The sequence below is a fragment of the Castanea sativa genome, chromosome 7, assembly GCF_040712315.1.
Source record: "Castanea sativa cultivar Marrone di Chiusa Pesio chromosome 7, ASM4071231v1".
Lineage (NCBI taxonomy): Eukaryota > Viridiplantae > Streptophyta > Magnoliopsida > Fagales > Fagaceae > Castanea > Castanea sativa.
Genome location: NC_134019.1, coordinates 253542 through 278159, shown reverse-complemented (window position 1 = coordinate 278159; position 24618 = coordinate 253542). Strand labels below are relative to the sequence as shown.

General features: G+C 34.2%; 1 long non-coding RNA gene across 1 annotated transcript in view; it reads left to right on the top strand.

The window, feature by feature from the left end:
* LOC142642878 (uncharacterized) overlaps positions 1-23761 on the top strand; it is a 36305-nt gene extending 12544 nt beyond the window's left edge. Inside the window, exons 2-5 of the long non-coding RNA XR_012845756.1 lie at positions 2349-2426; positions 10520-10596; positions 23240-23317; positions 23567-23761. This is a non-coding gene — a long non-coding RNA (uncharacterized LOC142642878). The remainder of the gene's footprint in view (positions 1-2348; positions 2427-10519; positions 10597-23239; positions 23318-23566) is intronic.
* The last annotated feature ends 857 nt before the right edge of the window (positions 23762-24618 follow it).

The window sequence follows — 24618 nt, the reverse complement described above, 5'->3', positions numbered from 1 at the left end:
TTGTGATTTCTCTCTTCCTCTTCCTCCTCTCTCTCTCTTTTTTTTTTTTTTTTTTGAGAGAAAAGATAAGTAGTGTTCCATGTTGAATTGCAATTATGTATTTACAAGAAACTAGCTCTAATTCATAATAGTGAGAATAGTATACTTAACTGTAAAAATTGCTCTCCACATTTGATATGTCAATAACAAGTTGACAATAAACAATAAAGTAGAGTATAAAATATTAGCTAAGACTATACTAAACAATTGTGGGTGAATCCCATAAGAAACAATAACCTGAGGCTCATACGTGCTTATCTTATTGTAATTAACTATCTAACTAACTTCATCTCAACATGTGTAACTAAACAATTAGTAACATGTGTAAATAACTAATTAACTTCTAATTGAAGCAATGAAACTATAAAAATTATTATTAGGATATTAAAATATTACATGGCATATGAGATTCCTAACAGGATATAGACAAACATTTCCATGAGAGCGAATCTTTTATAGAATAAAGACCTTATTACTTTCTTGCTAGTGATCGAATTCAATTCTTTCTACTCTCCATTCGAATTCGAATTCAATTCTTTTCCAATTATTCGTAGTATTATTGACTCTTAACTACCATTCCTGCATTGCATAATTTACAAGATAGGTTCCTCTATGGAATAAAGAACCAGAGACACTTTAAAAAAGAATGATGGACAGACGTTAATTAAGAAAAACATCAAGGTTACACTTAGCATCTTATTTGGTTGGGACATGGGAAATTATTTCTTTACAGCTATGGTTTAATTAAATTTGGAACAATTCATACAAAAAATTTCGAGGTCCCCACTTCCATTCAATTATTAGCGTTGTGTGATTCTTTCTTCTTTTAATAAAACCATTCATTCAATCCCTGGTAACCATATCTATGATCATAAGTAAAAAACAAGTATAGGCAAACACTACCAAAACAAAAACCAAAAAACAGGGACTTCTTGTAGCATTTATGTAAATTGGTGTTTTACGTGAGACTGCTACTATATATCATAAGCTTTTTCCTCGCACAGGTTCGGTCCGCTTATTGTTTCTAAAATATCTGTCATTTCGTAGGACATTGATAGGGTTTACGTTCTCTTTTAGTTTTAGTTTTATGTTATTTTCAATGTTGAAAGGTTTTTTTTTTTTTTTTTTTCTTAAGTTGGAGATATATGCTTGTTATTTATATCTATATCAATCCATACTATGCATCCTTATTACTAAAAGAGTTTTATGGTTTAGTGATACTACCTAATTCTTCCCATCAAAAATTTACATTTGAATATTCTCTATCTTACTTGTTTGTTGTATGCAAAAAATTTTCATACTAAGAGTTATAATTGCAAATTTTTCATACCCTAAAAACCTACTATTTAAATAAACATATCAATATTAACTTATTTTATCTATACTACTGTTTAAGGAGCTTTCTCTGTTTGGATTCCTCATTTTTTAGTTCAGAAATGCCCCTACAGTCCTATGTTTAAGTAGAGACAAAACTAAAGGACAATCCAATAAAAATGTAACTGTAACTCCCACTAAAACATTGCCTAAAAAATAGTACCACTCTCCTCCTAATTTTTAAATTGATTTATTCACTTATAAATTAGATTTTTAAAATAAAAATTATATATATAAAATAATTAAATACAGTTTTCTTCCTGCGAAGCGCATGTGATGAGGCTAGTTCTACCTAATGTGGTTCTTTGCCTTAATTTTGTTATAAATTATACTATGAGTTTTTTTTTTTTTTTTTTTTTTTTTTTTTTTTTTTTGTGATTGTCTTGTTAAACACTTGGATATATTATTCAATTTTTTCTAAAAATTGATTTGATTTTAAAGGATAAATTTAGTTATAATTTCTAGTATATTTTTATTAATGAAATAGGTTTCATTAAAAAAAATTGTACTAATTGTAGGGAAAATTAACAAAAAGTAGATTTTACGGGGTGGGACGGGGCTTCGTGGGGCCTCAAGGGACGCAGATGGGGTGAGAAAGTTTTCCCTGTCTTGTGGGAATGGGGTAAGACAAAACCATGTAGGGCGGGAACAAAAACCCCATCCTTTGGGCCCGCCTTGCCCCATTGCCATCCCTAAATGGCACAATCTGTCTCTTATCTTTTTTTTCTCTTTCTCCTTTCATCATCTTTAGCCAAAGAAGTGATTTCTTGTAAAGCAAAATTCATCTATAGGACTCTGTTTCTAAGCTTTGAGCATACAAAAAAAACTTCATTAAGTGAAAATTGTAATGTAAGATGTCATGCTCTTTTGCAAGAATAGCTTAGACATGTATTTCTACTTTATGTGGGGAATAACTATCATACATTTATGGTCAGGTTGAAGTTGCTGCTTTGTCTAATTAAGAAGAAAAAGAGGAGCAATTTAAATAAGTAGAAGTGCAATTTAAAGAGCAGGTACTCATGTTTCTGATGCCTTTTATTAGAACTACTTGAAATGAGTTTAGTCTGTTTTATCTATTCTTTAGCATGGGAATCGAGCCCATTTTTTTACTAATTTTCTTGAATTGTTAATAAATAACTTAAGCTAGAATTGCAAAATTTCTTATAATAATCTGATTTAAAAATTAACAAAAACACCATGACAATGGATTTTTCTTCTTTTACATCTTTTGGCTTCTTTAATCATCTTATGATAGCATCACGTGTAATAAGAAAGACTAGATACTGAATTCACATAATTCTAAGATCCAAAAATAAGACCAATCACACAATTACCCAATACATAAGATCACCATCAATAACCCATTTTAAAAAAAATAAACAAAAAATTCAGAGTCATACAGCTTTACTTTTTTATTACAAAACATTCTGATACATTACCAAACAAACAACAAAACATAAACAATAAAAAAATATGAAAATATTCTAGCACAGAGAACAAAACCTCAAATTTAAAATGTCCTTGTCATACTGTATTTGTTCGCTGAGAAAATATTGGGAAAAAAGATAGAAATATATGTAGAACTTCAACTAGTCCAAGGGCTGTAATCAAATCAAGCCGAGTAGTGAATTTCCAAGCTTAGCTTGACAATAACAATAACATGTTCAAACCCCACTCCAGCTCAATAAAAGCCTACAAACAATTTTGAACTTGAGCTATTTCAATTGTTAAGGGGCATTACCTTCATGCAAAAGGTCAAAGTATCACTTATGCATGTTAGAAAATGCCTAATCATGAGATAAAGGTAACTATTTTCACATTCTAACAAATGTAAAATTTGTAGATTTTACATTGAACACATAATTGATACTAGTCGAGAAAATCAACCTCAGTATGAGAAACAAAAGGCATAGATGATAGGTAATTGGAGATATGAAAGAAAACTTCCCAAAGCAGAATGACATATATCAGAGGCAGACTGCATTTGGCTAGAATGCAAGATATGTCTTCTTTTATTAATAGTAATCAACTGGCCACCAAGCCCTAGCGGTTCAGCTTCAGCAATCTTAAGTGACCTTGTTTTTCCATTGAAGTGCCGAATGGCTTGAAAACTTTCACTAGATCAGATCCAGTATGCATATTATTCCTCATGCATTGACCCTCTACTTCCACTGCATATACATATGTAACAGTTATGTAGCATTATTAAAATCAAGACCTAAATGCTTTCTTTAAAATACCCAACAAAATAGGACTCCAAAGAATGAGCTTGTACATATAGTACAACATGAAGGAAGTTCTTTCTTCAAAAAAAAATTGAAACAGTAAAAACCCAATCAAATAATGACACCAAAAGGTAATCTGCCTCTCTGTATCTCTCACACTCTAATCTTCATCTTCATAATTATAACAAATAATGTGGGGGGCTAAAAGCATGAATTCCTTAAAAAGTGATAATCAAGTAAACCACTACCTTTTATGGTTTTGTTGAGATTCAACTTGATTTGGTCCAAATGAGAACTTGGATGGAACTAATCTAGGAGGTTATACCTGCCATATCTAAGAAAAAGGTGACTAATATTTCCTAGTCATTTGTTATATCATCCTAGGTTTTAGGGGGAAAAAAAAAACCTTCTGTTTTGCACCTTTAGCAACTAAAGAACACAAACTATATCATTGTACTTAACTGTGGAACAACGACCTGTTAAAATAGCAGTATGCTAGAGCAGAATTCACGTTAACGATAGGAAAAGAAACATAAAATACATTATGATAAATGTGCCCTTATACAGTACTAATCCCATCAAGTTTTGGATTAATCCCTAAAGGTGTATTTCAAAGATAATGTTACAATAAAAATTCAAATTAAGAAGAATACATCTTTTCTTGTTGAGAACTAATCATCTTGGAACTACAGTGTTTCACTGCTCTTGTAGCAAAAGAGTTGTTGATGGAAGTTCTCAAGTCCCTAAAGTTAAAAGCACCTAGCCAAGGGTCATCTTTCCTACTCGAAAGAAGAAAAACACTGACAATGAGTTCTAACCCAATGGTGCGTCGTAAATTTACCAATTAAAATGAGAGAAGAAATGGAAAACATCATTACTCAATTGTCATAAAACCATTGCCTTCCAATAGTCAAACACTCTAAAAATCCTCAACTTTTGCATATTCCATATTCAACCAAAAAAATAATATAGTTGTGTGAAAAGCACAGCAAGCACAATATAAATCAATTCCTGAGGTGTTGTGAGACCTCTAAATCACACAGTTCAACTAAACAAAACCACATCCTAGCAAAATTAGCCCAATTTTTTTAATCTAAGTTTGTATGAATTCTCTTATGTTTGAACTGCTAAGTGCCAATGTACCTAACGTAACACTCAAATCTCTGTGTTTCCAAATGATCACTCAGAACATATCAATGGAAAAGGTTGTCTTTTTATTTCAATGCTATAATATGAGAAAGCACTTGCAGTTTTTTGAGATAATTATTGAATAAAAAACAATCTCTCAGTCCCAAAAATAAAAACCAATCACACAATTAACCCGATACATAAGCTCAAAATCAATAACCCATTTCCAGATAATTAAACAACAAATTCAGAGTCATACATACAACTTTACATTTTGATTACTAAACACCCTGATACATTACTTACAAGACAAATAACAAAACATAAACAATGAATAAAGATGATAATCTTCAAGCACAAAGAACAAAACTTTTAAATCCAAAACTTATTGATAATGCCGTTTGAAGACTACACATAGAACCAAACCCAATGAATGGAAATTAAAACTAGGCTCAAGTTTTAGAGGTCTCGAACGAGACCACAAATTGGAAGGTCTGTTTTGTTCTAGAGGTCTCAAATGATAAGAGATCTAAAGACACGAAGTTAACGTTGCAAATTTTGTGACACTCAGAATGTGACACTTAGAATGTGTGTATTCACTGGTCTCACTAAAACAAAACACATAAAAAGAGAAGAAATCATTAAAAAATAAAAATAGAGACTTTAAGAGGAGAGAGAGAGATTTAACTTGTGTAAAATTGTCTCTTTTGTTGGCCTCAGGATTGGCTGTGTGCATAGAGATACTAACAAGACCACAAATTGAGGGATTTTTACCTTTTGGGTTCGTGTTTTTCTCTTTGTTTTCTCACTAACCAAACAGGGAATGAGAGTATTTACAATTTTAAGGGCGGTGAATGTGATGACCGATTTTCTATTTTTCTTTCTTTTCTTATGTTTTGTTTAATTGGGCTGAATTTAAAGTTGGGTTGGGCTATGATTAATGACCCGGGTTTAGCCCAATTATGTCCAGACCTTAAATGAATAATATTGGCCCACACTATTCCCTAATACTAGCTTGTAAGTCATGCTTGCATATGCATACATGAGATCTATTTACAAATAAGCATAATTAAATGTATATTAAAATTTTACAAATTTATATATAATATTTGTATATTTGAATATATAAAATACAATATTTACTAATAAAATAAATATAGATTTATTTGAAACAGATAAAAAAATATATTTAAATTTTTAATCGTGAAATTCTCAATTTTAGTTTGTCAAACTAGTATTTGTATAATAATAATAATAATAATAATAATAATTCTCAAAGATGTCAAGGTATCAAATTCAAATTTTGAAAGGTTTGGCATCTATTTCAAATATTTAATTACATAAGTAATTAAACAAACAAACAATTCTATTATACAAAATTGTAACGAAAGAATACTGTACATACATAATATACGAAGGTGATTGATACGTGTAACATACTAACCATCTTTAACAAAATATAAATAGAACATGAATCCTATAAAATTTTAATTGGTTAAAATAATCACTAAAAATATAAGTATAAAACTTGATAATAAAGAATTAGGATAATCACTAATTTTTAGGGAGAAGAACTTACGGTAAGTTGAGAAGACAACACAAATAACCTTTGATGTTTGAAAAATAATAGAAGTACAACTTCCTTTTGAAATTGGGTAGAGACTCATACTGATAACGTGTTGTGAAATAAGAGAAATAAATAAAACTCTTATATTCAAGTGGTCATCAACAATCCTAAGTTGATTTCTCTTAAATCAGTACATTTATAGGAAAGTAATCCCACCCACCCACACACACACACACACACACACACACATATATAACCTTAGTATACTTGTAGAGTAGGTTGTAATAATGAGCACAATTATGGATATACATCTTCCCTATAAATTTTACATTTCTATGCTTTACACATCCCAAGTAACCCTTTCATTGCCTAGACTTTTCACATTCCAATTTTTTTTTAACAAGTGATTTTTTTTAGGTTTATTAATTTTAATTCTATAGTTTTCTCACTTAATAACTCATTGAGCATAAAAAACTAAAGAAAAATAAATTGGACTCCTTGATGTTTGAATTAAAAGTTTTCTTTTAATATCTTTAGCACGTGTTGTCCTCTATTTTGTTCAACAATTTGGTATCAAAGCTTCCGCTAGTTTAACAGGATATCCAAATTCTTCTAGCAAAAGGGCAGACAAAGAATAGGTGGTCTTTGTTCTCAATACAGCCCCTACAGAATACACACAAAGTATCATCAGTATATCCCTATTTAGCTAGCCTGTCTCTAGTTGGTAATTTGCTTTTAATTGCCAACCATCCTATGAAACTATGTCTAGGAATAGCTAGCTGAAACCAAAGATTCTTCCACCACTCCACCTCCAACTCTTTTTACTCTAATTTCATTATAGGTGGCAGTACAAGAGTAGCAACCAGAGTTTGTTGTCAAAAGGGTAACCAAGTCATCTGACTTGGCAGGCTTCCAAATCCAAACTTTGTCCCTCATACTTTTGCTTCAGGCTTGTTGGTTGCACCATAAATCACCCTATATCCAAATTCTAATGGGATGCCAATTTTCATGCCATAAGAATATGGTCTTCTCATCCCATACTTCAAATTTAATGATGCTCATAGCTAGATCCCTTAATTTTCGGATGGCTCTCCAACCCGAGTGCACACTTATGGGACTTTTAACAGTCCATAGACACCTAATTATCACTGCAATATTTATTAGTTTCGACTTTTGACCCTTAAGTGAGCCACCCAACAAAAAGGTAGGAACCTATCACACACAGATATTAATAGAAGAAAATATTTATATAAAAAAAGAACAAAGTTTCTCTCCAAACTAGTTTGGAGAGAAATCCTTCAAACTTATCATATATCTTTTTTTTAGGTGTGAATTTTGAAAATCTAACCGTTGAATTTCATGCTCCTTATGTTCTTAATATGCATATCAAATTTCGTTCAAATCGGATTTTATTTACTATTTGATCAATGAACTTATTTTTTATACACAATTTTAGATTACCAAAACTTGAAATTTTAACATTTGTTTGATGATATAGCAATTGATTTTTGATTTTCTTGAAATATTGTAAGCATGAATAATATAATAAAAACATGCAATCCAACGGTTAGATTTTCAAATTTCACACTCAATATAAAAATATTTGATAAGTTGGAAGGGTTTCTCTCCAAACTAGTTTGGAGAGAAACTTTTTCCAGATAAAAAAAACCCTTCATGGAATTAACATAATAAGCACATAAAGAATTAACAGAATAGAGAAATAGATAGGGATTTACCTTCTTTAAAAGTGTCGCTTTTGTTAGCCTCAATCATGGCTTTGTGCCTAGAGAGCCTTAAGAACCAAGAATTGGTTGGAACTTAAAACTTAACTCAACCAAGAAAAATGATTTTGTATAAATTTATTCATATGCCCTTATTAATAAATGATGCCCAATTAAAAAAAAAGCACACAACAAACTGGGAAAAAAAGTCATCCAAGTTTATTAAAATACAAAAATATGCCCAGGAAAAAAAATCACATCTAGTTAAACTCAAGGAAAAAGAAGAAGAAAAAGAAGAGCAAAATGCCCTATTGTATTAACCAAACCAAACAAAAAAAAAAAAAAAAAAGAAAGAAAGAAAGAAAGAAAGAAAGAAAAAAAAGTGAGAGAGTTCAAAGTTATATTACACCAGGAGAAAGAAAAACAACAAAGAAACAATTGGCAGATGAGAAGGAGCGATAGTTTTGTCATTTGACTACAATTACATTTCTCCCCCCACTCCTCTATTTTCTTCCCAAATTGGGGAGATAGCATTTTAGTGGGTTCGAGGAGAAAACACTCAAGCTCTAACAATTTACGCTTGTCTCTTCTCACTAATCAAATACCCACAAAAAAAATTTTCTCTTCACTTTTCTCTCTCCCATTTTTCATCATCCTTAAAATCTCCTCAACTACATAGACCCTTAGTGTCTTTAAGATGATGGTGAATTGACAAAGTAGGTGAAGAAACCCTAAATGCATGAGGGAGATTTTTGTTTTCAATAAACTATAATGATCCCTTACATACTTTTGTAAGTAGGGTTTGAATTTCAAGTTTTGAGTCAACTTAACGGGCTTGATTAAATATTTAGACTCGTGAAACTTAAACAATCGAGACTCTATTGAAAATTTGTCAAGACACAACTCGATCAATCAAAGGTGAGTTAAGCTATGTATCGACAAGATTGTGACTCCCCTTTTCTTGAGCTAATTTTGAGACTTTGCAGTGATCTTGAAATACTACTATTTGATACACTACTACATAGATGCTTGTGCAACGTGCGCCAATTTATCAAAATGATGAATTTAAAATTTTCCTTTGAGAATCCTCAATCCTAAAGAACTGTCTTTTGTCTTGTACCGTATTTTAAGAGCACTACCTCAAGTGCTTGTTCTTCTTCTTCACGCATAAAGAGACAATAAAATACTAACTTTTTTATGTAATAAAATAATTTTTTTTTTGAGCAAAGGCAATAAAATTCTAATTAATACACATTAATCAAGATGATAACCTAAAAATATAATTCCAATTAAATAACTAATGAGACGCATTGCGTTTGTCATAACAATGTATAACATGTACCCACTCTTGCAAGTTCACAAGAGATTTGGATCCGGTGCAACCAGGTGCAATTACATCACACCCACTCCTATTAATTTTTACCACTTTCATTTTTTAACTTTAACGTTTTAACTTTTTCAACTTCTTTTAAACTTTTTTTTATTCAATAGTTGAGATTGAAATTTCTTTTTTGAACTTTCAATCTCAACCGTATATTACTATTGCATCAGGTGCAATACCTACCTGATCTCAATCCGTTGGCAAGTGGGGATGTTGCATGCTCTCCTTTCAAGGTGCCAATAATTTGAATGTGTCCCGCTGTAATTTTTTTTTTTTTTAGCACACATTGTTCAAAAAATATGATTTCAATTCAAGCCGTAATAAACAAAGGGAATTTTTTTTATTTTTTTTTATTTTTTATAAATGACTTAATAAGGGTATTGGTTTAGAACTTTAAAAAAAAATTATCAGATAAAAAAGGTAATTATTTTTTTAACAACTTTTTTTATATATATTTTTTTATAAAATTAGTATCAAAATTTTTCTAAAATAGCATATTAACTAATATCTTAAAGGCACCCATAAACCAAACCAATAAACAAATGAAAAAAGTTAATAGATATAGTTTGTTTACTAAGTAATTAAAAAATCAATGGCCTGGCCAAAGGTAGAAAGCTCCTAGGATTTACCTCCGACCAATAATTTAATTACATAACCAAGTGCAATTCAAATTTGATTGGACTCTTCTATTATAAATTCCGCTAACATAAACTTTCTACTAGCAACTTTAAGAACAACTTCTAAAATTTCATAGTTGTGTTGATATTATGGCTTTAACTTGATTACCAATCTTAGCAATACCAGTTTTATATTTAGCACCAATTGCTATTCCTTTACCCTAAAGTAATGGCACAATCTGGCCTTTATATTTTTTTCCTTTTCTCCTTCAAACATCCTTAGCCATAGATGTGATCTATTGCAAAGCAAAACAAATCTTTGGGACTCTATTTCTAAGCTCTGAGCATACAAGAAAACTCCAATTTAAGTGAATTTTTTAATGTAAGATGTCATGCTCTTTTGCAAGATTAGCTTTAGACATGCATGTATATTATGTGGGGAATAACTATCATTCATTTATGATCAGGTTGAAATTGCTGCTTTGTCTACTTAAGGAGAAACTGAAGTGTCATTTAAAGAGCAAAACTGCAATTTAAAGAATAGGTACTTACATATATATTTCTGATGCTATTTATTGGGACTACTTTGAAATATTTATTCTGTTTTATTTGTTCTTAGCATGGTAATGGGCTCTTAGCATAGTCATCGAGCCCATTTCATTACTAATTTTCTTGAATTGTTAGTAAAGAACTTGAGCCGAAATTGCAAAATTTCTTATAATAATTTGATTTAAAAATGATCAAAAACACCGTGACAATGGATATTTCTTATTTTGCATCTTTTGGCTTATTGCATCATTAATTGTTACATATGAAATTCTTCCTTACGCAATTTAGTGAGCACCTTAGGATAGAATCATTGTAATGGTCAAGGTTAGATAGTTCAAATAATTATAATTCTAACTTTCTTCCACTGCTTCTATTTTAAATTTTTTTTTTCAAATTATTGACTGACCCGAACATGGGTTTTTTGGGTTGAGGTGAAATGGGTCGAGGTGAAGTTGGGTCAAGGTGAAACAGGATTTCTGGGTTGAGGCAAAGCCAGTTTTCTGGGTTTCCTTTGAATTTGGTCTATGTTTTTGTTTATTTTGGGTTGATTTTTTTTGTTGATTTTAGTTTAATTTTTTGTTGATTTTTGGGTCAATTTTGTGTTAAATTATAAGGTGTTGTGTTTGGTTGTGGTGGTGGGTGGTGCTATTGCGGTGGTGGTTGGACAATGGTCGGTGGTTGATCAGTTTTGTCCAGTTCAGAGAAGAGGGAGAGGGAGAGAAAGAGAGAGAGAGAGAGGGAGAGAGAGCAGTTAGATGGAGAAAGAAGAGAGGTGAGAGAAAAAATATAAAAATAATGATATGCATAGCCGTAGTAACCGTGCATATATGCACGGTTACTGTAGCAATTGTGCATAAATGCACAATTTTACACCCACTGATGTGAGTATTTTTTTTGCTTAAAATGTGTAAAATGAGCAACTTTTTCTATTTTGCAAGGCTTCACACATACTAATGCTAATACTCTTAGAGACCAAAAAAATAGTTACATATTTAATAGTTACAATAGATAAGAGAAATTACAATCCTTAATATTTTCAACAACACTATTAACTACCTATACTCTTTTTTAGCCAAATTTGTGTTATTATTCAAAGGCTGCAAAAGCCAAATTTTTTTCTTTTGTTTTCTCTTGAACAACTTAAGTTTTCTTCTTAACCATATTTTTCAATGATATTGCTACCATATACCAAATACAAGAAAGATCGAAAAACATTCTTAAAATTAAAAAAAATCATCCAAACAAACCTAGCAGGAAATTAGAAACTCCTCCAAATTTCTATGGAATGATTCTGCCCCAACAAACATCTTTGGTGAGCAAATGAGAGAGAAATTCCATGTCTCAGTTTGCCTTGAGTAGCATTACATAGCTCTTCTTTATCCCAAAATAAATAGACATCCATTAATTGAATCACCTACAGCCATATCTATGATCACGTATAAAGTAAAAGTATGACTAAACACTTATAAAAGAAAAGGAAAAAGGAAAACAAAAATGATTTCTTCCAATATATATATATGAAATTTTGGATTTGTGTTAAAAACACAAGAGCTGTTTGACCCCAAATTAAAAAATTACGGCTCGGTTGATTTTACTCTAACTTAAACTAAGTGTGGAATAGAGTAAATGTGAGCGAACAAACAATACAACTACTCTAAGCCATGTTCATTAAAACACAGCAGTAAAATAAAAACTAAAAGAGTAGGGAAGAGAGCTACAAATACAAGATAACACTCTAATGTGTAATCAAAGAGAAAACAAAAGAACTCAGCGAAAAACCTCTCCGCCGCCTTCCAAGCAATAAATCAATCCATTAGACAATAAGTTTGGATACACGAATAGCGAAAGACCCTCCAAGCCTAGTCTACCCAATGCACCTAAGCCTTCCAAGCTCCAACTCCAACAAGGCTTCTTGAAACCATGTCTTGTCTAGCTTTCCGAATCCCGCAATGCGCCCGATTGCATCCACCAAAACTTGGCTTCTCCTAATGCTTCCCAGCAGCACCAAAAACTCACTGAACACTCAATTTGAGTGTGGTAAGTGTTTGGGATATCAACCTCTTAAGGATTTGAAAATAGAGAGGTAGGATTAGAGGAAAACCACAATGGATGGTGTAGAGAATTGTGGGTATGACAATCTCACACTCTCAAGGGTTTGAGGTTAGGGTTTTCTCTTCTGAAAAGCTCTCTACTCAATATGTGGGAAATGATGGTATATATAGTGTGTATGAGGATGTAGTGGAGAAGATATGACAAAATAGCAGAATAGATTGTTTCGGGGGGGTATCTCACGGGAAGGCCTTACTCACGAGACACTCGCGAAAACCAGTTGTCACCATTTGTCATGACTCTTCTTATTCCAGTTGAGAAAAGTTGTGGGTACTGCCAAAAACCCAGCATGGGGAAAGCTAGGACCAAATTGGAAAGGACCCTATCGGATCATCTCTGTAGCAGGCATAGGATCATATCGACTAGCTGATCTAGATGAAAATATTGTACAACGTCCTTGGAATGTAAACAACCTACGAAGGTATTATTATTAATAAAAAGCACTTCTATCGTTCGTGGTTTAAATTATCAATATGTACTTGGGCTTATCAGATACTATTTCTAAGTGTCAAATAGAAACTTGGTCATGGATGATCCTCGGACCACATACCTTGTGGAAATTGATATCTTACCAAGTGTCAAACAGAAACTTGGTCATGGATGGTCCTCGGACCACATACCTTGTGGAAATTGATATCTTATCATTTGTTAAACAGAACCTTAGTTATGACGGGTCCACAAACCTTTTACTTTGGGAAAATTAACATTTCAAGTTACTATTTCTAAGTGTCAAACAGAAACTTGGTCATGGATGGTCCTCGGACCACATACCTTGTGAAAATTGATATCTTACCAAGTGTCAAACAGAAACTTGGTCATGGATGGTCCTCGGACCACATACCTTGTGGAAATTGATATCTTATCATTTGTTAAACAGAACCTTAGTTATGGCGGGTCCACAAAACTTCTACTTTGGGGAAATTAACATTTCAAGTTACTATTTCTAAGTGTCAAACAGAAACTTGGTCATGGATGGTCCTCGGACTACATACCTTGTGGAAATTGATATCTTATCATTTGTTAAATAGAACCTTAGTTATGACGAGTCCACAGACCTTCTACTTTGGAGAAATTAACATTCCAAGTTACTATTTCTAAGTGTCAAACAGAAACTTGGTCATGGATGGTCCTCGGACCACATACTTTGTGGAAATTGATATCTTATCATTTGTTAAACAGAACCTTAGTTATGACAGGTCCACAGACCTTTTACTTTGGGGAAATTAACATTTCAAGTTACAATTTCTAAGTGTCAAATAGAAACTTGGTCATGGATGGTCCTCGGACCATATACTTTGTGAAAATTGATATCTTATCATTTGTTAAACACAACCTTAGTTATAACGGGTCCACAGACCTTCTACTTTGGGAAAATTAACATTTCAAGTTACTATTTCTAAGTGTCAAACAGATACTTGGTCATGGATGGTCCTTGGACCACATATCGTGTGGAAATTGATATCTTATCATTTGTTAAACAGAACCGTAGTTATGTCGGGTCCACAGCCCTTCTACTTTGGGGAAATTAACATTTCAAGTTACTGCTTCTAAGTATTAACTAAAAACTTAGACATGCATGGCTCTCGGACCACATGCCTTGCAAAAACTTGACACCCTACTTGTTGTTGATGGGAAGTTTGATTATGCTGGGTCCTTGAACCCTCTATCTTGAGAAGATTGGCAAAAACTATATCGCATTAGTATTGAAGTGTTGATGAAACACCTGGATTGCTTTATGCCCCAAGTTAAATTCTAAGTTAAGTTTTAGATTGTATATTGCTGTTTCACACATGTTTTGTTCGCGGGTCATGATTTGCAAGGTATAAGCTAAGTATGTGTGTTTCTATTTGAAGTCATGACAAATTGAAATATTGCAAGTGGTGTTAATTGTTCCATTCATTCATTTTTGTGCTGATGAGCATTATTATACTAAAAATTGCAAGGTAAATGAAAATCAAACCAAAGAGTTTGTCATTAATTTCTGTCAATATACATACGAAGCAAAAATTCAAAAATTTGTTACACGATAAAAATAGAAGTCCTAAATAACCTAAACACTAAGCCTTAGAAGGAGGGTTCTGCTCGGAAGTGCTAGCAACTTCTGTGCTTTTTAGCTCCATTTCAAAAGAGGACTGGACTTGTTTTCCTTTGTCTGTTGCCACTGGTGGAGGGGCATTAGGCTCGGCACTTTGGCTAGTAGCCTCCTCGGCACCGTCACCCTGTTCCTTCTCTTTATTGGAACTCGTTAGTTTTGTAGGAGTAGGAATGGGCTCTGGGATTTTAGGAGGGAGCATGGAAGGTGTTGTCTCATGGGCATGGGCGACAAGAGGAAGTTCTTCTATCTCCTAGATGTCTAGGGGAAGCCAAATGTTTTCGGGCTTCCTCAACTCGGAAGTTAAGGGAATCCCTTCCATGTTTAAGGCTTCCTCCCAAACTTGCTGGCAGTACTCTCGGCACAGCCCAACAAACTCCTTAGTTAGCTGGTTTTCTGTCGCCACTACCCCTTCCTTGTAAGCGGCCTTCTTCGCGGCCTCCATAGAATCCTTGAAGGTACGAACCTCGTCCTTCATCCTGGCAAGCTTATTCTTCAAGTCGGAGTGTTCCTGTTGAGTTTTGGATAACTCCTCATCCCTTTGACGAAGAAGCTTGCGTTGCCCCTCCACCTGGGTACTCATTGTCTTCAGGCTAGCTTCGGCACCATCTTTTTCTCTTTTTAGCTCCGCCAACTGCGTGGTTAGCTTCTCATTCTGCGCAAGGGCCTGGCCTAAGGACTTCTCAGTCTTCAGCCTAAGCTCTAGTTCAAGTCCAGCCTTCTTTCGAGAATCCTCTACCCACTTCTCGGCAGCGAAGACTTCCTGGATGGCCTGTGGTGAAATATCAAAATAAATGCACTATTAGTAACACAGGTCTCATAAATACAGGACGAGGATAAAACTTAAATACTTACCAAGGCCAAGTCCCTTTTTAGCGAAAGGAATAGATGGAGCTGGTTCATCTTGTCTAGGGCCTCCATGTCCTTGGGCAAGAGAAGGGGACGTTCCAAGGCATTGACCAGGTGGAGAGTATGGCCTTGTTAGAACGCCCTAATGTTAGACTGGGAAGGGATTGGTGCCCCGTCCAGCATAAGCTTGGGAGACCAGTTAGCCGGTGCACGGCGCACCTTGGCAAGGTCCTTGTTCTCCCCGTTTTCTACTGAGGAGGCACGTCCCTTGCCCTTGTTAAGTTTTTGCTGCTGGGGTTGTTGTTGTTGTTGTTTCTACTTCTTCTACCTTTCCCCATCTGCCTCATCGGCCTCACCTTTCCTTTTCTTCTTAGGCTCCACAACGGGAGGCTTAGGATCGGAGGGAGGAGGGGGTGGGGGCAAGGATGGAGGGACTTGCGACCCACCTGTTCCCTTTTGACAGACTCTCGCGCCCCTTTTCTGCATTAATTGCTTTAACACGTCCATTTCTTCTTCTTCTTTTTCGGAACTGGAGTCAGGTTGAGCAATCACCAGACCTTGTATCCTCGAAGTCTCGGCGAGCGTGAGCTCGTCATTTGAGAGAATAACAAATGGATTCCCTCAAGGCCTTTTGACGTCCTCGAGTTGAAAATTGTCTATCTTTTCGTCCAATAAGTGGTGTGAGGATGCTTGCTCTTCTAGGATGGCGGTTGTCTGGGATTGCACCGAGAGGGAAATTGCTGTGATAGGGCGCGTGTATAGAATAGTGGTGGGATCGTCGGGAATTACTCTGTCAGAAAGGAAGCCTGGTCTGGCTACGTCTATCCTTCTGCGTCGCTTATCTCCCGCGATGATGGCGTTTTCAATTTCTTGAAAGTCCACTGATATGGGCTCGTATCCCAGTATCAGGTGGGAAGCTCTTAACTGTAGGTCCTCACTAATGAATACTTCAGAGCGAATGACACGGTTCAGGTCGGCAATGTTGCAGAGGTTGAGGCGTGCATGTACGTGTTGTTTATCTGTGAGGAGAAACATCCGAGAAGAAGAATATGGTCAGACAAATGATAAACATCAAGACAAAAAGGAACAATATGAAATAAAAATTAAAAATGGTAAAGGTAACGGGGTTGAATCATAGGTTAGTAAATCTAACTCCTAAGGATTCACACCTGGTTCTCCCCATACGACTGGGCAGTGAGGACCGTCATACTAGTTTCCTGAGGCGATGAGGTAGTTGTCCTTCATGCCTTTGTTGGATTTAGGAAGACAGGAGATTAGTCTAAATATGCTGGATCTGGATTTGATGTAGTATCCTACTTTTTTGAGTTTGTGGCACTCGTACATGAAGGCAATGTCGTGCCATGTGAGGTTTAAGCCCATTTGCTCGTTTAGAGTATCGACACTGCCTAGGACCCTAAACACGTTTAGTGCACACTGGTCTGGGCATAACCTATGGTTGCGAAGGTATTCACTAGTCACATTTCTCATGGGGAGAGTCATCCCACCTTCTATGAAGGCAATCATGGGAATAATGACTTCTCCGTCTCTCCTAGCGCTACCTACGGCTTCTACTGGACAGTATCTCAAGCCTATGTCATTGGGAATATGATACTTGGCCCTAAAACCCTCCATACCGATGTCAGTATCAACTAGACACTTAAATCTACCCATTTGGGAGAAGCGAAAATAAGAGTTTGAAGAAGAAAAGAGGTTTAGATGGGAGCCGAGGACAGAAGCCGAGAAGGAATGAATAAAGAAAAGAGAAAACTTACTGGAGTTGGTTATGCGATTCTTCACGAGCTTCTGGAGAGAAAAGGTGATGAATGACACTTTGATATGATTGATTTCTGAAGAAATGAATGAAGGCACGGGTTTCCAGGCGTTTTGACATGTGGGAGGCAGCCTCGAAATTAAATTTGTCCCGCTCAAATTTTTAGAGGCCAACTTGGACCGTTGGATGTTCATCTTACCGTTAAACGTGGGGAACAGGATGTAACTTGCGGTCATAAATGCGCGCGTTCCGGGTTTCGAAGTGTCAGAAGCGTTTTCAGGGAACGAAAGGACCCATACACGTGTGGCGGTTTACAAAACGTGTGGGAGGTACTCTGGTCGGATCAAAACTATATTTCTCTCCTCGGATGGGTGGGAAAAATAGAGTTTTGAAGGGCTATTGTGGGGGGTGAAAACTCCTGAATAAACATTTGGGCTTTGGGCCTAATTGGGTGGTACTAGTTTGTTTTTGATCAGGGCCTCCAAGCCCACAAATCAATCTGCATTGTAAAGGTCTGAGGAGTTGTCCGAGGAGGAATGTCTCCTCGGACAGGCCCAGCAAAGACCTCGGGACTTGCTAAATGGGTTAAAGGCAGAATTCTGGAAAAATTGATGGGTAAGAGGGTGATCCAAGCACCCTCTAGAAGCGAGGATGTGAGAGAAATATCTAAGGAAAAGGCTGCTACCACCACATTAAAGACCCTGCATCTACCTCCCTGGCCGCATGAATGGGAAAATAACCTCTGAACAGTAGGATTCAACTTCCCTCCTATTATTTGAAGACTTTAAGAAGGTGGTGGATGTGACAAGTATCCAGGGGGGGGGGGAGATTTGTATGACACGTGTATGAACCAGTGAAGAAGAAATATATAAGGAAACGAAAGAGGAAAGAAAGGGGGATCTCTCTGCACTTTCCGCTGAGAGAAAACAGGAACTAGGAATTGTAAACTTTGACATAGAAAGAGAACATATAAACACATATCGTCCTCGGCTTACGTCCGAGGAGGTCTCTTGTCATATTTGTCTACCATTTGTTTAGATTGTGGCACTTTAGTCTGTTAATCGAACTTCCAACATCCTGAACCTAGATTTCAAACCCATTCTCTATAAGTTTTATTGTATAAGGCTCATTGGGCCTGAGCCCAACATTTGTTTTTGGGTCCGGGTGCAATTGTGCACTTACAGTTACACTAGTCATTAACCCGTGCGATGCACGAAAAAATTAAAAAAAAAAAGATCATCAAGCACTGTCATTTCCACCTTCATGTATGTATACTAAATTGATATCAGTTGCATTGAAAACTACAAATAAAATATAAAATAAAATATTGATTGTTCAAATAAAAACCCATAAACCTTTTTCTCTTCTTTCTAAAATAAAAATAGTACCAACCCAAAATAAGTGAATCATTGATTCCATAACATCCAAATTGTGAGCAACACAAAAACGTTGAATCAAAGAATACTAAGAAAAGTGTCAAGTGGACTCAGAATTAAAATCACAATTACTTGTAATTAATTGAATAAACAATTACTTTGAATCATTATCCGAAAGAGGAGAGACATAAAAACTTGATAAGTCTCAAAAGATGAAGTTCCTCGGATATATTTCAGCATCAATTCCCAAGTTCAGCCCTATGTATAGCAAGCATTAGCAAAGTATCCACGACCTTCCTCCTTAGGAATTCACAAAGCTACACCATAGAAAAATTGTTAAACAATGGTATTCCACCCTATACATGTATTTACTTTCTTTGAAAATAAAATAAAAAATAAAAGAAGGAGAAGAAGCATAAGACAACAAAAAAGAAATAAAATCTAACTTATTAATTGAATAGTTAAGTCAATAAATTTGTTTGAATCATTAAAATTCACCTTCATTTTTACCCTAGAAGACCACATGCAAATGATCTAACAATATCAAAGATATTTTATTCACCAAAATGAACAATATCTCAAGGAAATATAGATTGGAGAGGGGAAAAAGTAGGAGACTATTATGCTGCAATGAATATGAACAAAAATCATGTACCAAAAACATTCAATTATATAAAACACAACCTCCAACACATGCTTAAATATTGCAAGAGGCACATAACCCCATTTTCGTATCCTATCATCTCATGAGAAAAAGATTAACGAATGTAAATGTAACCAAGCCTAGACCAACTAATTCTAGCTCAATATTAATGATAGGCTATGAATTGAAAAAAGCAATATGAAGATAGGGTGTTTTACATTTTCAAACAGGAGAACATGTATCAACAAAATTCAATGATGCTATTAGTTAAGAATTATGACAATTCAAATTAAAAATGAAAAAAAATACAATTAACCAAAGTAACAGCCTAGATTTCCCAAAAGGTGCTCATTAAAATTGTAGAAACCATTGGCAACTTAGGGCCCTACATCATTCAAATTAAAAAACTCAAAATCGTCCCCACATAAAAAGACTAAACATGGTCACAAAATACAAACTTATAAACAATTTCATCTAGAATAAGGAAAATTCTTTTTTTCAAATTTAACTGACAAATTAAACAGCAAAACTATATTAGAGGAAGGAAAAGAATTTAAACAAAAACATGCAAAGAGACTACCTAGATGTTCATGGCCTTATTGTTGGATTCATGTTGGCTTCTTGCACAGAAAAGTTTCTAAAATTTTCACACTATTATTCCATTACCATAAATTTGCCAAATTCAACACACTATTCTAACTTCAAAATTGATGTATTAAACCCCCCAATAACTTGCTCACAATATATCAAAATTCTTTCATTAAACCAAATTATACCTTTTGATAAAGTACACACATCGCAGTACATTCTTTTGGTGCTAATTACAAAAAACATATAAAATAGAATATGATAAAAACAAAGGAAAAAAAAACTCAAATACAGCAATTAAATTAAGCTTATTACAAAAAAAAAATCAATAAAGCAAAAATAGTATGTAACCCCATCTTCATCATGTACAACCACAAACATGAAAAAATAAATACAGCAAGTACATGCAATGAAAAGATAGATGGCCTCTATATTTTATTTTTTGTCTAATACATTTATTGCTTTTATGGTAATTCAATTTTTATATAAAATAAAATGACATTCAGGATGATTAATGTTAGATTGCTAAAACATAAACACAATTTAACATCTACCTCTCAAAACTGAATAGCATTGAAAATTGGAATGCTTAACACATCCAAACACACATATACACATAACCAAAAAAAAAAAAAAACCAATAGATCCTTTACTCAAGAACCTCAAAAATGTACAATTTTCCAAAATCAAAAGCACATAGACATGCATAAGTACATGTCTACATAAATATCACAATCAACATGTATATATCTCGTAAAGAACAAAGAGCATATTTTTTAATGTTCTAATTGTCAAGCCGTCCGAACAGTCCCAAGTTTACTACCAAAATACGTGTCATAGGAATAGGAAGAGATTGACATTTTAGAACAAATTCATTGAAATTGTAGCCTCTCTCACTTGCAAGCAATTGGCTACCTACATCTAATAAATTATTTTGTAAAATTTTTGGATGCCTTTGCCAAATTGTAACTTCAATATATATATATATATATATATATGCCTTCATCTTAAAAAAAAAAAATTCCCAAAAATAGAAGAAAGGAAGCAACTTGTTTATCTTAGATTACCTGTATTCAACTTTGCAGTGGCTTTGGTGAGAGATGATGATGAGTTCACCTTGGGCCTAGGATTAAATGGCAAATCACAAAATGCATTGAACACGACCCAATAAGTAGCAACAATATATAATTTTAATAAACACAAAGTTGTATTCTTTAATAAATAAACAAAAAGATTATTTTCAAATCTCATCAACAATAACAAAATACATAGATGAAACACACATTAATAAGAAACCCCAAAAATGATGAAGAGAGATTGCTATGGAGAGGCAGAAGCTGCATCCGAACTCACCAAAAGAGAAAGATTCTTTTTAGTGTCTGAACTCATCCAAATAAAAAAGACACTAATAGTTTAGAGAAGATTAAATTTGAATAGCGAAAAGTTATTCAAAAAATATATTAAAGAAATATGTAAATTTCTAGCATATGAAAATAAAAATTGATTGAAATAAGAGAGGGGCTAACCGTATGGGTTTTTTGGCATGGGCTGAGGGAGACCAATTAAAATAGTCTACGTTTCATTCTTTGGTGTTTCAGAGCCCTCCAATGGTGCCCTTCTCTTTCTCTTCTCTCTAACTCTCCCAAACCAATTCTAAATTTTAAACCTTAATCAAAACCAAATCTAGGCCTGCTACGTAAATCAAAACTAAGTAGTCCATAACAATCAAACCTAAATCATAATTATTTCCAAAATTTGTGTATATAAGAAAATACCTTTATCGATGTGGTGTCGGTGGTGTTACGGTGGTGGGATGCCGTTGAAGGTGGGTGCTATCTTGATAATGTTCTAGCTTTTGGGGCTTTGCTTGCAAATAACTTGTATGGAAAAATTGTCTCAAAGTTGTTGTAGTAAATAGAGTAAAGAGAGCAGAGGAGAGAGGGAGAATAACATATAGAGAGAAGAAAGAAGTGGTTTACCAGAACATGGGGAAGGGGAAGGGGAAGGAATCTAAAACCGTGCAGTAAATGTGAAGCCTTAGAATAGAAACGTGGGGAGGAAAAAAACATGGAGAAAGAAAACGTGGGGAAGGGGAAGAAAAGGGTTTTGCGTGAAAAGTTTTGTAACCGTGTTTCAGAAAGGTTTCACAAAGGGTCTAAGTTGAAAAGGCTTTGGGTTTGGACTTTATGGTGGAATTAAATGCATAAGAAGTGGGCTTTATAGTGGAAATGGGGCTTTTATGGTGGAGATTATTGGTATTTTAAAATGTATCAAAACTATTTTAAATTTATGGAAGAGATTATTAGTATTTTAAAAGGTGTAAAAACTTTTTTAATTTGTAGGAAAAATACAAAAAAATGATAGGAATGACACGGCTGCCGACGTGGCTCAACGTGAGCATAACAACATTAAATGCTACGCTTCAGCTTTTAGTAATATATAGATTAAGTATGTCATTATATGCTTTTATTACAAAAAAAGTATATATGTTTTATATATATATATATATATATATATATATATATATCTATCTTTTAATAACATATTTTAAATATGTGAATTACATGGGGAGATTAATATGTGGAATTTCACATAACATGGAAAACCCCTAACATGTGCAAGTCATTAATATGTGAATTATAGTTTTAGGGGTTTTCAAAATATGGGCAAGTCGCTCCACTAAGAGCCACATACTTCACTGAAATTACAATTTTACCCCAAAATTGTAGGAAAGTTGTAGAAAACCCCTAAAACCTTGAAAATTTGTGGAAACACATTCCTTATAGGTAATGAGGTGTCTAACACCTTCCTCATGTGTACTCATGTTTCAAACTCATGTTTTTGACCCATAATTAGGACATGAGATTTCTTAACTTTTCCTTGATCTATGTCTTGTGGTTAAACTCAATTAGTTATAACTTATTGGTGACCAATCACACTTAAAAATCTCGTCTATATCATGAAATTCCTTGTTTTCTCTAATTAATTGATCCTCCACAAGAGCATGTAGTGCCTATAATATGGCATATATGTGTTTGAGTGAAAAACTATTTAGTGCAATGGCATCTTTTATGGTGTCTCATGCCTATAGTTCAAACTCCATCTCTCATTCCCACTGTCTACCTATCTAAAAAAAAAACCATTTGTATAAGTTAACAATATCCAAATGTACCAAACATCATTACAAAGCTATTGATTTATGGATTACAGATATGATGAAAACAGATATAGCAGTGGATCTATGTGTGCATATTGAAGAAGACAATCAAAATCAACAGACATATGAGAGTAAGACTTACAACTCTTAAGTGCGTTATCTTTATCTCTTGTATGCATGTAGTTAGAGCATCTCGAACATATGCAGAAAATGCAAAATTATCTCTAGTTTAGAAAGTAAAACCAACCCAATCCCCATTCTTTTAAGATAATTAAATCCTATTAGGAGTTAGGTTTTTTCTCACCAAGGGTGAGCTCTTCTTCTCACCAAGGGTGAGCTCTTCTTCACTAATTAGTGTGTGTTCCCTTTGATCTCTTAAGTAAAGTGAGGAAGTTCGTTCAAGACCAAAATAGTTCGTGTTGCAGCATGGATGGTGATTTCATTGAAAGGCTACAAAGAATCAACTTGACCGAGGAGGAGGGGGAAGTGTGTCAAGTCAGGGCAACCTGGAGAAAGGAAATACTAGAAGAATGCTTGTTAAGTCTCTTGGGACGATTCCTTACAACCCAACCATATAACCAAAGGCAGGGGCGGAGCTGCACTTACCAGTGGGGGGGCCATGGCACCCCCAAAATTTTTTAAAAACTTCATAATGTATATGTGTTTTGCAATTTTTTTAAAAATATTAGACCTTAAACTTAATAGATAACCCCTCCAAAAAATAAAAGTTGGCCCCTACAAAAAGTAATTGAACAACTAATTGTGGGTTCGAAAAATTATTGGTTAATAACAACAAACTATCCATCTTGTAAGCAAAAAAAAGTACTTCTTTTTAGTTTTTTCTTCTCTTAATTGGTAAGTTTTAGTTGTTGAGTTCAAATAGTAAGTTTTTTATAAAAGAAAATTCTACTTAGAGTTATTTTGTTTTATTTGGATTAAGTCTTTCAATGTTGTTGTTAAGTTTCGGGTTGTTGTTCAATACTTGATTTAGTCATAAAATGTTGAATGAAAATAACTACACCGAAAATATGTAATATTTGAGGGTGACAATACTTAAAAAACAGTTTTCTTGGACATACACACACATGCCTGTATGTGTGTGTGTGAACATATCAATATGTAGTTGTGTGAATGAATGTATATATAAATATGTAATTCGGCCCCTCCCAAACCAAAATTTCTGGCTCCGCCCCTGACCAAAGGGCAGTGAAATCACTACTTAAGGCGGTTTGGAAGCTGGGGTCTGATCTCAAGATTATTGATGTTGGGGAGGGTTTGTTTCAATTCAAATTCACTTAGGAGAGTCAGTTGAAATGTGCCATTAACAATGGTCCATGGAGTTTCAAAGATCATCCTTTGGTACTTCAAAGATGGGAATGAGGTATGACAGCAGCATCAGTGACCTTCCAAACAATTCCAATGTGGATTCAGA